The sequence below is a fragment of the Apodemus sylvaticus genome, chromosome 9 (genome assembly GCF_947179515.1).
Source record: "Apodemus sylvaticus chromosome 9, mApoSyl1.1, whole genome shotgun sequence".
Classification (NCBI taxonomy): Eukaryota; Metazoa; Chordata; class Mammalia; order Rodentia; family Muridae; genus Apodemus; species Apodemus sylvaticus.
In genome coordinates, this window is record NC_067480.1 from 69,250,779 (window position 1) to 69,265,879 (window position 15,101).

Genomic DNA, 15,101 nt, shown 5'->3' on the forward strand with positions numbered 1-15,101 from the left:
AAGACTGAGCACTGTGGCCCTGGTCATTCAGATCCCAAAGCAGGCACCCGAAGGTTCCCGCTGGGGCCCGCTGGATTCACCGGAGCACACTGACTTCTCCCTGCTGGCCGCCCGGAAGCCCCTTTTGCCTCTTGCAGGACCTGGAGATGTGGTTTTGCTGCCCAGGCTTATCTGGATCTGGAAGTGGAGAGAGTTGAGCTGAGAGCTCCCGCCAGAGGCCTCAGGACTGGGACCCAAGCTCTGGGCTGCAGGAGCAAGCTGTGCTGTGAGCTCCCAGACTGCCTCTGGGTGCACACCGGGTCTCCCGCACTTCCTGGAGACCGAGCGCTGTAGCTCTGGCCGTTCAGATCCCAAAGCAGGCACCCGAAGGCTCCCCCTGGTGCCTGCTGGATTCACTGGAGCACACTGACTTCTCCCCGCTGGCCTGCTGATGTGTTCTTGGGTGCCCTTGCAGCTCTAGTGTGCTTTGCCCCAGATTGTGTCTGTGAACCAGATGGAGCCCGTGCGCACCCCAGGGAGCGCAGACGGTGTACACTGCCAGGACCTCTCCCACATGCTGATCACTCGGCTGGGCAGCTGATCCCCCAACAGGGCTGGTGCACACAAGGTTAGCCTGGCCGTCCAGGCCCTGGGTCCATGCAGAAGCCTGGGAGGCCAAGGTCCGAGCAAAGTTCCCCTAGGGCTATGACTGTCAAAGGGGTCCACCAGGTGACCCGGATGGCGGGCGTGCGTGCCCGCGCTCCCTGAAAGCGAGGGGAGACTCTGCTGTGCTAATAACCTCCTGGGCGGGTTGACACACAGATGGCCCACCAAGCCGCCCAGTTCTTGGGGTCAGTCCAGGTCCTGTTGGGGCCTAGACCCCCGCTTTATTAGCCTCAGGCTATGTTTGTTAGCTGTCTCTGCCGTCCCGAGCTCTCTGGGTCCTGTAGGCAAAATGGCGGCGCGTGCACCAGGGCAAAAAAAAAAAAAAACCTCCTGGCTGGGTTGGCACCCCGATGGCCCCCCGAACAGCCCAGGGCCTGGGTGCAGGCCAACGCTCGTCGGGCTCAGACCCCCGCGATGTTGGCCTCGGGTTATGTTTGTGTACCTCAGTCTGTCCAATCTCTCTGGAGTCCGAAACCAAGATGGAGGTGAGCCTCTCCTGACTGGTGGGAAGCCGAGTTCTGAAGTGGCATCCATGCCGCAAAAGGCACCGCAAATCCGCAGCTGCTTGCAGCCCAGCTGGTCAGCGAAGGTCAGTGGTCGTGGGCACAGGGCCTAATTGGACCCTGTGGCGCCTTGGTTCCACTGCTGATGGCCCTTCAGCTGGACCAGCCACTGCTGCATTGCCACCGCCGCTGCTACCACCACCGCCCTTAAACCAACTTTTTACACCTTTTGTCTAAGGTAAAATCTCTAAGTCACCACATACTGACATCATTAAGCACATATTTTAAGATAACTATGGATTTATTGCTTAGAGGCATAATTTGTAAAACAAAATAAAAAATAAATGTTCTTTAACAAACATGAACTTTAGGAATTTCTTAAACAACATCCATAAGAATCACTTCCCATGCTTTTATATTCCTTATAGGCTTCAAAGTGAGAGTATAGGTACTGGCCCTGGAGACTGTCAAATATTCTCAAAGTAATATTCTCAAAGGCTGGGTAGAGACTAATGAATATTCTCAAAGTAACAGAGTGGTATGTCATCTTTTCCTGAAGAATCTAAAGACTCGGGATATCCTTTAATAGAATAATTTGTTGATTATACAGATAAAAAACTGTCAACGAATGGATATTTTGAACGATTTTTCAGTGCTGTGAGTTTGATGACAGAAGTTTCTGGCACTCTTCCTTCATCAGGGGATGTGAATGGTTAGCGTGTACCCTGATATTAATTAGCTTTTACTAAAAGGAAAATTTAAGTACCAGGATAAAAGTCATGACCAATTGTTCTAGCAAGAAGATGCTATCCCAGTTGGGTTGTAGGTTTATGTATAAGGTTCCCCTGACCACAGCATCCTCATGTGTCAATTTGGGACAAACTGAGGGTAAGAGTAATTGCTATTTTTTTTTTTGTTGTTGTATGAAACTTTTAGAATGTGGATACAGATAATATATTCATTGGGCAAAAGAATCCATGCCTCATGTCACGTGAGACATGATGAATAATTCCTGTTTAAATGAGTAGTAGTTTTTTGTTGTTTTGTTTGTTTGGCCTATATGGCTTAAACAGTAGGTGCCAGTAGCAATAGACTTTTAGTAAAACTTACTTCCCATGCATCCTTGTCTTGTAATAAGGCTAGTCTATAAGTTACTCTTGTGGAATACTGTTCCATTGGAGAAAAATTCCGTTCCATCCTAGGGAACTATTTGAGCCTGGGTTTTTCTTCCCATGCAAGTGTGTTACAAATTTAACCCATTTTACTCAAACATTCACCATTTTATATCTAACTATAATATAATTGATTTTGAATGTTATTTTATACTAAACAAACTTCATGTTGTTGTGATCATAAAAAGAGAAAGATGTTTAAGAATATAGTATATGCTGGTGTGGGGGAAGGGGTACCCCAGTGAGCCCATGCCGAGGCATCCCTTTCCCTGAGGGACCAGACACACACTGGCATAGTATAGAATAGAGTATATTCAGGGAATAGGATGGGAGTTAAAGGGGTAGTGGAGGCAGAGAAAGGCAGAGAGAGGGAGAGAGTAGAGAAGCAGAGGCCAGCCATGACCATGTGGAGAGAGGGGTTAGGGAAGGAGAGCCCAAGAGGGGCAAGAGAGAAGCTGAGAGTGAGAGAGGTAAGAGAGAGATAAAAAGTAAGAGGAGTAAGAGAGAGAGGAGGGGCTGAGCAGCCCTTTTTATAGTAGGCCAGGCCTACTATAGCTGTTGCCAGGTAATGGTGGACAGGGGCATACCTGGCTGCTGCCAGGTAATTGTGGGGTAGAGCTTAAACAGAATCCTAACACATGTTTACTTTAAAGTTGTTTTCAGTTACTTGTTTCAGTCTTTGACAACAGAAGACCATATAATGCAAGTTATAAATTGATCTCTGTAAATTTTTCTCTGTAATTAAATTACATTTGTACTTAGCATGCCTGACCATTAATTTGTATCTTAATCATGTTTAACATATTTACCATGTTAGCAACTCTTTTGTAAGATTAGAATTTTGTAATTTTATCCCTCTTAAGTTTGAGCCTTAAAAATTAGAATTCTTGAAATAAAGAATCCTTAGTATGCAGATAAAGTTTAAGCCATAAATACAGTCCACAGAGTAACTGGAATCACATTTTTCTGCCTCTTTTATAATGTACTCATACAAAATTCCAGCTTTTATTTGTCTAAGTTCCAAGCTAAACCATCTTGAAATCCTGGTGTTGCCTCCTTAGTGCAATAAAAGAAAGATACAATGATAAGGTAAGGGCTCTTAATGGGTCTAGTTGTTTAATGAGTACTGCCTTAGTTGGTTTATACCACATGGTCATCTTAACTAAGATGGTGGTGGATCACATGGAATGTTCTTTCTAATCTTAGTAAAGATGGTGGCAAAGTCATATGTCTGCTCAGATTTCAGCAAGCCAAATTTTTGTCATATACTCAAAAGAGAGCCTAGGTCATGATCCAAAATGGAGGCAAGCCACCAGTATTCTAAGGTGAGCCCATCAGGCCTATATCTTTATCCTAAACAAGAGTTGAATTCAAGCTACATACATGGCATTTTATAGCAAATTAAGATTAACTGTACATCCTTTTAAAATCACTATGAATTTATAAATTCTAAAATATAGAAAGTTAAAGTTTCAACAAAAGCTTTAAAGATGGTAACAAAAACCAAAAAATAAATGAGGAAAATCCAATGACTTAAACACCTTGACATTTGTAACATCTATGAGAAATAGTTTATGTTTTAGATTTTTTTCAAGTGAGAAGTGTCTTTTTCTTGGCTGCTCTGGTTTTCTCTCTTCCTTATCACAAAGTCAGGGGGCTGGTCTAACCCAGGATAGAGACTTTGGAGGAAAATTTTAAATAAACATATCTGTCTGGAACAGATAGGCCAACATCCAACTCCAGAGCCAGCCATCTTAGTAGAGAATAGCAGCATGAAACAATTTTTCATTATTATCCATATGCGAAAGTCATTTGAATCCTTGTAAGACTGAAACAAGTGTTCCATATATCCATAGCTGGAAATGCATTTTACCTCTTACCTGTTAAAGATACAAGCAGGATTTTCTAGACCTCAAGAGGCAGAAACACATGCAGGTCAAAAAGGTCCAAGGAGGTGTAAGGCAAAGGACTCTTATGAAGATAACAGTTTGGAGGATGAGCAGAAATGGCTAGCATTCTGTCTTTAGGCATGATTGTAATCCAGAGCCCTTGAGAATGATTTATGTGAGCTAGGAGTTTTATGGGAGAGGACACCTTGGACTATGCTGCCATTTCATCTTATGAAGTTACCTAAATCAACTTAGATATTAGAAATCAAAAGTTTCAAATTTGGTTTAACTGTGGTCATTGTATACTGAGGCACTATTTGCATTGAATGGCTGGGGAGAGATGCTGGTTTCAATCCTCCTAATTAGAGCCTCTTTAAATCATCTTTCAAATAGGCCAAATGAGTGGCTTTGGGTGCACAAAATTAGGAACCCCTGACTGGGACTAGGACCAAAGTACAGATAAGGGTCAATGTCTAGTTCTCGTTAGTGTCCTTGTAGTGGGTTGAATGAAAATAGCCCTCATAAGCTTATAGGGACTGGCATTATTAGGAGGCATATCCTTGTTAGAATAGGTATGGAATCCGAAGTATGGAACTACGGATGGGCTTTGAGGTTCAGAAGTTCAAGCCAGAACCAAAAGTTGCTTATACCTTTTTCCTGCTATCTGAGGAACTAGATGTAGACCTCTCAGTTAGGTTTCCAGCACCATACCTGCCTGTGGGCTATCATACTACCTACCATGATAATAATGGACTAAACCTCTAAACAATAAGCCAGCCACAATTATATTTTCATTTATAATTGTTACTGTGGTCATGGTATCTCTTTACAGCAATAGAATTTATAGCTAAGACATCTAGAAATGACCAAATGCACCTGAAACATAACAGACAATTTCAGGGCTAAGGAGCTTTGGGGCTAGTAGATGGTTGTCAGAGGTTTTAGCTGAAGGAGTGGTCTCATAGCCAGTGTGAAGCTGCCAGTGCTTTCAAAAGAACGAGCTTTAAGAAAATTCTAGTAATTGAAACTCCAGTGAGCCCCTAAGACTTAACTAGAGTTAGGTCCAACAGATTACCTTGTCTCTAGGTTTCTATGTTGCGTGTATATTGTGGTGGAATGCAGCATGGCTTCGCACCTAGGTTAGACATCTCTTACAGCTGTACAGTAAGGCACAAGAGAAGGGGCAGAGGCAGAGTGAAAAGGAAAGACTGCCTGAGAGAAGCAGGTAGAATCCTGTCTGCCTCTGGTCTGGGCCATGGAGCATACAAGAACCTGGGCAGGCCTGAGCTTCTGGAAGGCATAAATTTTCTCTACATGGTGTTAGCATCATATGCTAGATAACTTTAAAAGGGAAGCAGCTGTAGAGAAATGGAAAACAAAAGGAAAGAGAGACCTGGTTTAAGCTTAGGCAGCACTATTTATTCCTGACAAAGAGGCATAATGTCACCCACATGTTTGGTTGGCCAAAGTGCTTACTAAACAAGACAGAAAGTTTCTCCTAATGGAGAAAAATGGGTAGAAATGACTTCCATAGTCTTTAAGGGAAGCTGGGACCTGTAGTCACACAGCAGAAAACTATTACTAATTCTGTCTTTAAGGATAGGTTGCCTAGTGTTTAACAAGTTGCTGCCATTGAGGAGCTGCTATACCAGGTTCTGCTGTGTCTTAATGCCTGATATTCTTTCTGGTATCTCCAGGCCCTTTTACCTCTGTCATAAAATATTCCCATCACTCCCACCCAGCCCCAATACTCCATTATTTCATGTGTCCACTTCTGAGTCTGCCAGATCAAGCAATATGTTTATTTGCAAGTTTCTTTTTCACAATAAAATTTATAAAACTATAATTCCAACAAAAATAATCTTCAAAACCCTGGCTCATTAAAATATATTATATGCATGATTTTATATATATATATGTATATGTATATGTATATGTATATGTATATGTATATATCACATGTGACTATGGTTTGTTAAATGTCATGTATTTATCATGAAACTGAAAATAAGTAAATGCTCATGTAAGGTAAAGTTGGCCTATCTTTATTCTGTTCATAGTAATACTAAAATTTTAAGAAACAATGAAAGACAAAAATATATTTAATCATTATGGCCACATAAGTAAAACAATAACATTCCCTTTGAGACAAATAATATGGATTTTTAAATTTAAAAGTTTTGAAGATAAGATATATACAATGGTACGATTCTGATCTAGGTGTTATCTCCTTGATTCTAATTCCAATTCTGGTTCTACAACATGTTTCCTATTGTTAAGGACATAAGTTAGCTTTAAGAGATGACTGCTCTTACTTAAGGATAGGTATTTCATATTAGACACCCCCTATACTGAACTATTTATTCCAAAGATTAAGAAGACAGTTTATTTCTATGCTTTTAGAAATGTTTATATGTGTGTGTGTGTACACATATGTATATAACTATTTTAAGGATATTTTTTACTACAATTACCGTTTTAAAAACAAACAAACTGATATTTCAAGATCCTTTAGAAACCAGGCTTCTAAGAAAGAAACTCCTAATTATTTTCAAACTATTATTTTGAAACATACTTTGAGGATATCAGATATCTTAGAGTTTATACATCATCTTAAAGTGTTGTGCCATAATGATATTTTTAAATTAATTGTGTGTATGTGCACATGTGTGTGTATGAGAGAGAGAGACAGTGAGAGAAAGAGAGAGAGGGGGGGAGAGGGAGAGAGAGGGAGAGAGAAGGAGGGAGGGAGAGAGGGAGAGAGAGGGAGAGAGGGAGAGAGAGGGAGATAGAGAGGGAGATAGAGAGATAATAGAGAATTATGATAGCCATAAATACCAATCTTTATCCCACTTTTGATGCCTTATTCTACCTTGGATGGCTCGTGAAATGAACATTAATAAAAGTTAATTTTTTTCTAACATGAATATATTCAAGTTTAAATCTTTAACAAGTAATTCAAATTTGGTTAAAAATAATGTAGTTTACCTATTTTTTTTCACTGTTTGACATCTAAAATACTGTTAGATGACAGTTGAGGTGATGTGAAAATAAAGGAAGAATAACACAATCTTCAGCACGTTTAAGTGAGCTTTCAAGGTTCTAGTGGATTTGTGAAGAGTAAAGTAAGTACAATAAACCAGAGCTGCCATTCCAGCCCCTGTGTCAGGGCCAGAAAAACTATTGTTCTCTACTCTTCTTTGTCGATTCCTTTTACTCTTAGCTAGCAAATGTACTGTTCAAGCATAGGCCATCTATCAATCCCATGTTCACTACAGTTGCTCATGTATCCTTACCAAAAAGGAAGAGAGAATGAAGAGGCATGAGATCCTTTCACAAGTAATACCAGATATATCTCTTTTTGACCATCAAGACCAATAATGTCATTTGGAGTGATGACTTTGCCTTTCATGGGCTGTCTTTAAAGAAGCCTGAAATGCCCAGCTAGCAAATGTTGAACTTTCTCAATAGGGTTCCTGCTGTGTACATTTCCACAATGTTTCCACTCTGCAAGCTGCCATTTCCTCCTCTGCGGAGCTCAGAGCTTCAAGGAGGAAGAGCACAGATTCCCACTGACTCAGTAGGAGAAATAGCTATGAGGCAGGTACCTGCTTCCTCAACTCTTGCCTCCAGAAACACTTATTTTTACTTCTGGTGACATAAAACTATATAAAATCACTTGGCTTACTTGAATGCTTCATTCTGGAGAGTGCCATATATGCCCTGCAGTGCTGTTTCATCTCTCCATCCTGTAACCTACTTCTATACTATGATAGTCAGTATCCCATGTCACAGGTTACACTCATGTCTCCTTTGCTGGAAAGTGGAACACTTAGTGGCTTGAGTATTTTGTAGTAAGCACGTTGTAGTAAGCCATTATATGGTGATGCTGCTAAGAAGCCAGATCACATCCAGACTGTCTTGTCAGAATGAGAAGCTTACTCTTTGTGAGTAGAGGATTTAATTGAATAGATTTGCCACACATTAGCTTCTGGTTTCCTCAAAGAATAAGGTAATGTCAGGACAGGCAGTGTTATTTATATTAACCTGACTAAGAGAGAACCTATATGATTGGTCCTACCACATAACCATTTCTTGCAACTTATTCAATGGTGGCTGATGACTGAGCATGGCAGGAATGTAGTTGATTTAGTCTTTCCTTCTCCTTGAGGGTAAGGCTTGACTAAAGTTCTGTCTGCATTTGTCTGAAAGGTTGGATGAAGTGAGGTTAGCTAGAATCAGCAGCAATCCTAAAGATGTTCTGGAAGCAAGTCTCTGGACAGCATCAGGAAGCAGGAGGCTGGAACAGCAAGTCAGTTCAGCATTCCAGTGGATGAATCTTGTCAGAACTGACCGTTTTGCAATATATGAATCTCACAAACAAATTTTAGTACCATTAGGATTTTTATATGGATTGTGCAGGGTACAAAGATCACTTAAGGATGAAAGTTTGGATCTTCTTTTAGTAAGTTAATTTTATCAATAACCAAATGTAATAAATCTTTATTCATGCCATATTAAGAAGGGCATGAAGAATCTTAGGGATTCCATAACTAATAATATTTATTGTTTCATTTTAGCTGAAGTTTTGGCTAGAGATATTTTTATATCTAAGCCAGTTATTACCTTATTCTCATGCCGAGGAATCAGCAGGTCAATTTACCTGTCTTATTTGATTTTCTTAAATGTTTTGAGATTTTCAGGTGGTCTTCCCCTGTCATATCTGATCCATATCACTCTGGAAGTGGACCAGAGCCTGTTCTCCTTTCCTGTCAATACAAGTACGGACACTTTCTCCCAAAATAGTATGTTCGTGGTCCAGAAACTGGAATTTATTAAGGGTATAGCTTGACTTCTTTTCTAGAGGATGAGAAGGATGAGCTAATGATGACAGGATTCTAATAATGTACTTTCCTCTTCATGCTACATTTTTACATCTCTAGTTTTAAAAGTTCACATTTTAGATCTTAGGAGTTTTCTCTAAAAAGTAAATTATGGGGAAATTATTACCAAACATTTAACTGTATGAGTTAGAGTAAAATGACTAGGAATCTTCTGTGAAAGGAGCCCTAAATAGGTTAGGTTTCTCCTAAGGGCTGAATGTGAACTTGATGTTGATTCAGACATGCCATCCCCACTGTGTACTTTAGCTCTGTGAGCAAGAACAAACGGGTTGGGGTGGTCACATTCTCTCATGGGTTCAGCCGTCATTGTCCACTGCACTTAGTCACAGCTCACAGTCCATGCCAGTGGCTATCTATGTCTGGGACATTTTAACCTACATAGAGTTAGACAATTTACAATATTTTCTTGAGTTTGATTTTGTTTGTTAAATTCAAGTAATCTTGCTTTGTAGCCATTGGCACTTGCCCTCACACTACCATACAATATGCTTTAAAGGCCAAATTATTTAATTATCAAATTTTAAATTTTACAGTATCAATTTCATGTATTTTACATCTCTTTAAGATTCTTTAAAATTCTATATGCATGCCTATAATCCTAACACAAAGAAGGCAAAAGCAGGAAGCCATCCTCAGCTACATAGGCCAGCCTAGTTTATGTGATACTCATGTCCAAAATAAAAAAGAAAACTTAAAACATTTTATGCTGTCATTCAAATAATCAGAAACACACATAGAAACAAATCTAAACATTCCACTGTCATTTCAAATATCTAAGGGACTTTTTCAGCTTTTATTCCTTCCTTTTTACCCAAGGTACTAAGCTTGGAAGATGGCATTGACCAAAACTCAAATATACACAAAAAGGGAAAAAACTTGACCTTCTCAGTTAAGGTCATGGTTATATGGCAAGAACCAGCCTCTGCTTAGAGAGGGATTCTGAGGAATTGGTATCTGGGAGAAGTAAAAAAATAAAAATGACTCAAAGTCAAATCATAAGTTGAAGCTGGTAGCCCATTATCTGCTCGAGACAACATTCCAGCCTGTTTTCTCTCTGTTCTTTCTTTCTTTCTTTTTCTCTAATCTGCTTTTTCTGGAGATCTCTAGACATCTCTCTATATGTACAGCTTTTTCTTGCTATTTTCTGCTCAAGACTGTTCTTCAAGCAGTTCTCTTTAGCTATTCTGAAAATTATCTGGATAACTTGTCTATTGCAGATTATAAGCACAGACTTTTATTTTTATATATCAATCTAGTCATTTACTCCACATTTCCTTTTGACTGTCCTATGAATCATATTCTTATCACCCTAGCCCCTTAGTTCTTAGGAGACAGTAAGCACACATTTTCTTTTAGCATTGCAAAGAATTCAGAGATCTGCCTGCCTCTGTTAAGCACAGACAGCATAAGCCAACTGGGTGGGACCACATCCTGAAATTACCATTTCAACCATAGCGGAGCCTAACCTTGCTTTGTCTCAGGCTGGCCCTGAACTCAGAAATTTGTCTGCCTTTGTAAGGATAAACAAACAAACAAACAAACAAACAAAAACAAGCTTATCTGTGTGGGATCACTTATTATCATCTTTCCCTAAATCTCTTTATCTCCTTCCTTAGGATCTTTCTGACAAGTTGGCTCACAGTGCAACTGCCTTTTTTCCCTTTGGATTCATAAAGCCCCTCTTATAATTCATATTTCATCCTTTTTGATAAATTATATATATATTTGAACTCATATTTTTAGAGTCCTTTTCCACAACCACAAGGGCTGTCCTGAAGGTCCCATCATTTACCATTTTGCTGAGATATTAGCTACACTGTCACCTCCTGGACTCATGCTGTCACTTATCATGGTGTCATTGTTAAAGTTAACAGGGAGGACCTTTCTTGAAGGAGGAAGGCAGAATATGTAAATTATTAAACCAACAAGCTCTATGCCCACAGAAGACATCAACACTCCTGGTGGAGGTTCCCACTTCCTGCGTCCTGTCCCAGGGGAAAGAACCCTGTCATTCTGTCCCCACCAAGGCCATGCCAGACTTGGTATCATTATAGGTTATACACAGAGTAAAATTTGGGTGCACAAGGAGCAGCCTGAAAACTCTGCTCAGTTGTGTCTGTAAAGTAAATATGATCTGTAGGTCAAAATATGCTAAAATAGAACTCTAGTTTTTTCATCTAATATGTAGATTCCCTGATGGCAATGGTAATAAAGTAACTATATGTATTTTGTCATAATTTTCTCAGTTGAAGAGCAGAATTTATAGTTGTTTCCCTATTTTAAGGGTTGTCTACCATGTAAGCTTGTATGTATCTTAGAGCTTACTAATAAGAGGTACATGTCATTTTTTATCAGCAAGACTGAGACCCATACAAGTGTGTAATTAGTAAAGAACATACAACTGTCAAGGCATGACCTTTCTCTGTGGCTCTAGGCTTAGTTGCTATCTATCACATTATGATATATCCAACCAAATAACTTATAGCCAAACTAGATAGACCATGTTAGAGCATAAATTTGCTCAAATCAAAAGTATTGCATAGCTGAAATAAACTTCTAGAATTTCAATAATTTTACCATAAGTGTGATTCTTAGATCTTATTTTCCATGGGTTGATTGAGGTGAATTTTTTTTTCTTTTTTTGCTGTTGGAACCAATTTGTAGTTACTTCTTTCACTGTATCTGCTACTCTAAATTATATAGTTAGATCTAAGTTCCCTTTGGTTTAAGTATTTCATTGTTTCCAGATAGCAAATTGTTAAATCAGCACTCGAGTTTGGCTCTGAAATACATTACACAGTACCTTTTAAAAATAGGTAACTAATTTTCCAACTAAAAATAGAATCAAAATAGAATTGTCATAGTTTATAGTTTATTTTAGAGGACCTTAATTTTTTTGAGAAACTCTAAAAATAACATTAAGACAGGATGGCTATTTTCACTGCATTGTTGGAGTTCTTAAACTGATGGTACACACTTAGCAAGGGGCATCGTGTTTTTCTAGCTTCCTAGGTTTCTCTAGAATGTACACTCTGATTCCACCAGTAATAGAGATTGAACCCTGTATTTCACACAGGTTAGGCGAACATACTACATCTCCAGTGATCTATATCCCCAGCCAGCTTTTAAAACCCTTCATTGTTTTTTATATAATAACTCACTAAGTTGCCAGGTGGTCTTGGGCTCACTCTGTAGTCTAGACAGGCTGGGACATGTATTTCCAATCCTTTTGCCTTATTCTCCTGAACAGGAGGACTTCACTACTGTTATACCAGGTTTGACCCTGCTTTTATGCTTTCTGTGTTATTATTTCTAATGATTTTATTGTAGAATATAGAATAAATATTGTATAAATATTTAAAAAGCAGAATTTAGACATAAGGAAGAATATCCTCAATGGTGGATGAACATGATATATTTCTTTGTCAGAAGTACATTTTATTCTTCTATAAACTTTTAGATCCTTCTACCTTGCATATGTCCTATGTACACAATGCATATGATTATGGCCAAAGAGTCCAAAGGTATTCTGGACCTTGATAAAGTATCACTTTTAAAAACTCCTTGAAAGGTTTAGACAAGATACTTCAGTATAACCTTGTAGAATACGAAGAATTGGTTTGTCACTGTGTACTGGCTATATGTCCTACATCAACAGTGATAAGATAGCCAATTCAAAAAAACTACATCTTTATAGTGATGGAATGGACACCTTGATATTTATTCCATTCAAAAGAAGGCCTATATAATCTAATAGAGGGTGGATCTGCTTCTAAGATAAGATGTATAGATTGCTCTAAATTGTTGCATGTTTTAGTTTTCCCACTTGACATTTAAATATCTTTCTATAAATGTGTTTATTTCACTTGCATTGCATAATTGTCTTCAAGCACTATTTATATTTATGTAGAGGCTCCCCAAAACATCAGATCTAGGCATGATATCCTGAATTTCAATGGAATAATTTAATACAGTATCATTACATTTGAACACATAGATGTATACTTGTATATATGCTTATGAGTATAACTCCATATAATATTTTGACAGATAAAAATATAAGTTTTGTAACCATTATATGCATTTGTCTATGCAGTAGCAAACATACATTATAGCAAACTTATAACAAGTTACATATGATACCAGAGTAAATTTTATAGAAGGACAAAAAAGAATGTTATGATTTATGTTTAAAATATAATGCTAATTCATTATTTACAAATAAGATTTCAATTCACATTATATTAAATGCACTAATTTCAAGCTTACATTCATATAATATTCACATAAATTTCATTACTTATAAGTATAACAATAAAATTTTATTTTGGCACTAAGCGTTTGACAGGTTGTTGACAAATCATTTCAACTACAAGCTTGATTGTCTGAACATGTGGAGAGGAACACAAATTACCTAAGAAACATAGTACAATCATTGGTAATATATGGGAGTGAAACTCCTATCTTGTTCCAATGCTATCCACAGGTAATTCTTCCAAGCAAGAGGCTGAAACATTTCCATTATTTTGGTTCATTGGGGATTTGAAAATGAGGTCCACTGTCTGATTCTGGAATAACATAGAGATGCTACCATTCCAATACAAAGCAGACCTTCTATACTTTGAAGCATCATCCTTTGCTTGGAAGTTGTGGGAAATTCATCCCAGAGTATGCGTGAATAAATATCTTGGTATTCTTCTCTCATTCTTTTTTTGCTATTTTAATACTTTAAATATCATAAGCTTAGTTGGAAAGTTGTTGACTAAGGACATTACAAAATGTATGTGAAAAGAACCTGCTTTGCTGTGAGATGTACGGTGTGAATGTGGCTCCATGATGTTTATAATGCAAGAACACACCTTCACAATTAGATGGAAGTACACAAGATGATGAGTTGGGCAAAACTCACTCTTTTGTCTATGTTGGAAGACCTCGTGGCTTTGAAATACCATGTATACCAGAAATTTCCTAGTTGTCACTACCAGTTTTTCATGCCCATAATTTTCTATTTTTATCTGTGTTTTCTTTTTCCTTTGACTCTTTTCTCACCCCACATCTGAGCATCTCAAACTCCATACTTTCAAATAGTTCATTGTTAGTTGATTCTGAAATAGACTGGAGGGTAAATGAATACTCTTTCTTACATATGTACACAAATCAGTAAAGTGGCTTATATATGGAGACAGCACTGAAAAGTAGGACAATACAATACATAAGATTATTTAACTTTACATTTTAAAAGTCACACTAGGAATTTTTAAGTCACATTTTTAAACAAAGGAGTTCCACCTTTCGATGCTTTGAGAGATAATAACAGTTACCTATAAAAAGAATTCTACGGTTTGGGGGTGCAAGGTTTGTGTGTAATTCTGAATACTACAAAAAGAAGCAAAACTGCATTTAATGACTGACCTTTTGAAATCCATGTACACAACAAGTATTAAAAATGATGGCTTCTTCTTTATATGTCTTGATTTTACTTTTCGTTTTCTATTACATTTGAAATTCAATGTACATACTCAATGTGATCTGTCCAGTCCCTAAAAATGGCTTATATGGAACAGTGTCAAGAGTATATCCTGAACACTAAACTATTCTATTAATAAATGTCCAAAAATAAGCATGGTTTGTTTTCCACTTTCATGGTGAGGTGTTTGGGAACTGCTGGTAATAAATATGCATGGAATGCATGCTGGTAAAGCAGGCGTCACCTGTAGCAGATGTCAGACAGAAACCTCTCTTTACATATACCTCAACTTTGCCTCCAACACTGACTTAGAAGATAAGCCAAGACATTATATTTGTAACATGTAGCAACATTTAATGTATAAAAGATGGAGATAGAAATTTGTTTTTTTCTTCTCCTTCCATTACATTTCTTCTTGCCTTATTGCCGTAACGCTGCCCACCAACCATTTCATGCTTGGCTTTCGGCCCTTTGTGCAGATGGCAATTGTGGGTATACTTAAAGATCTCAGTGCTTTTATC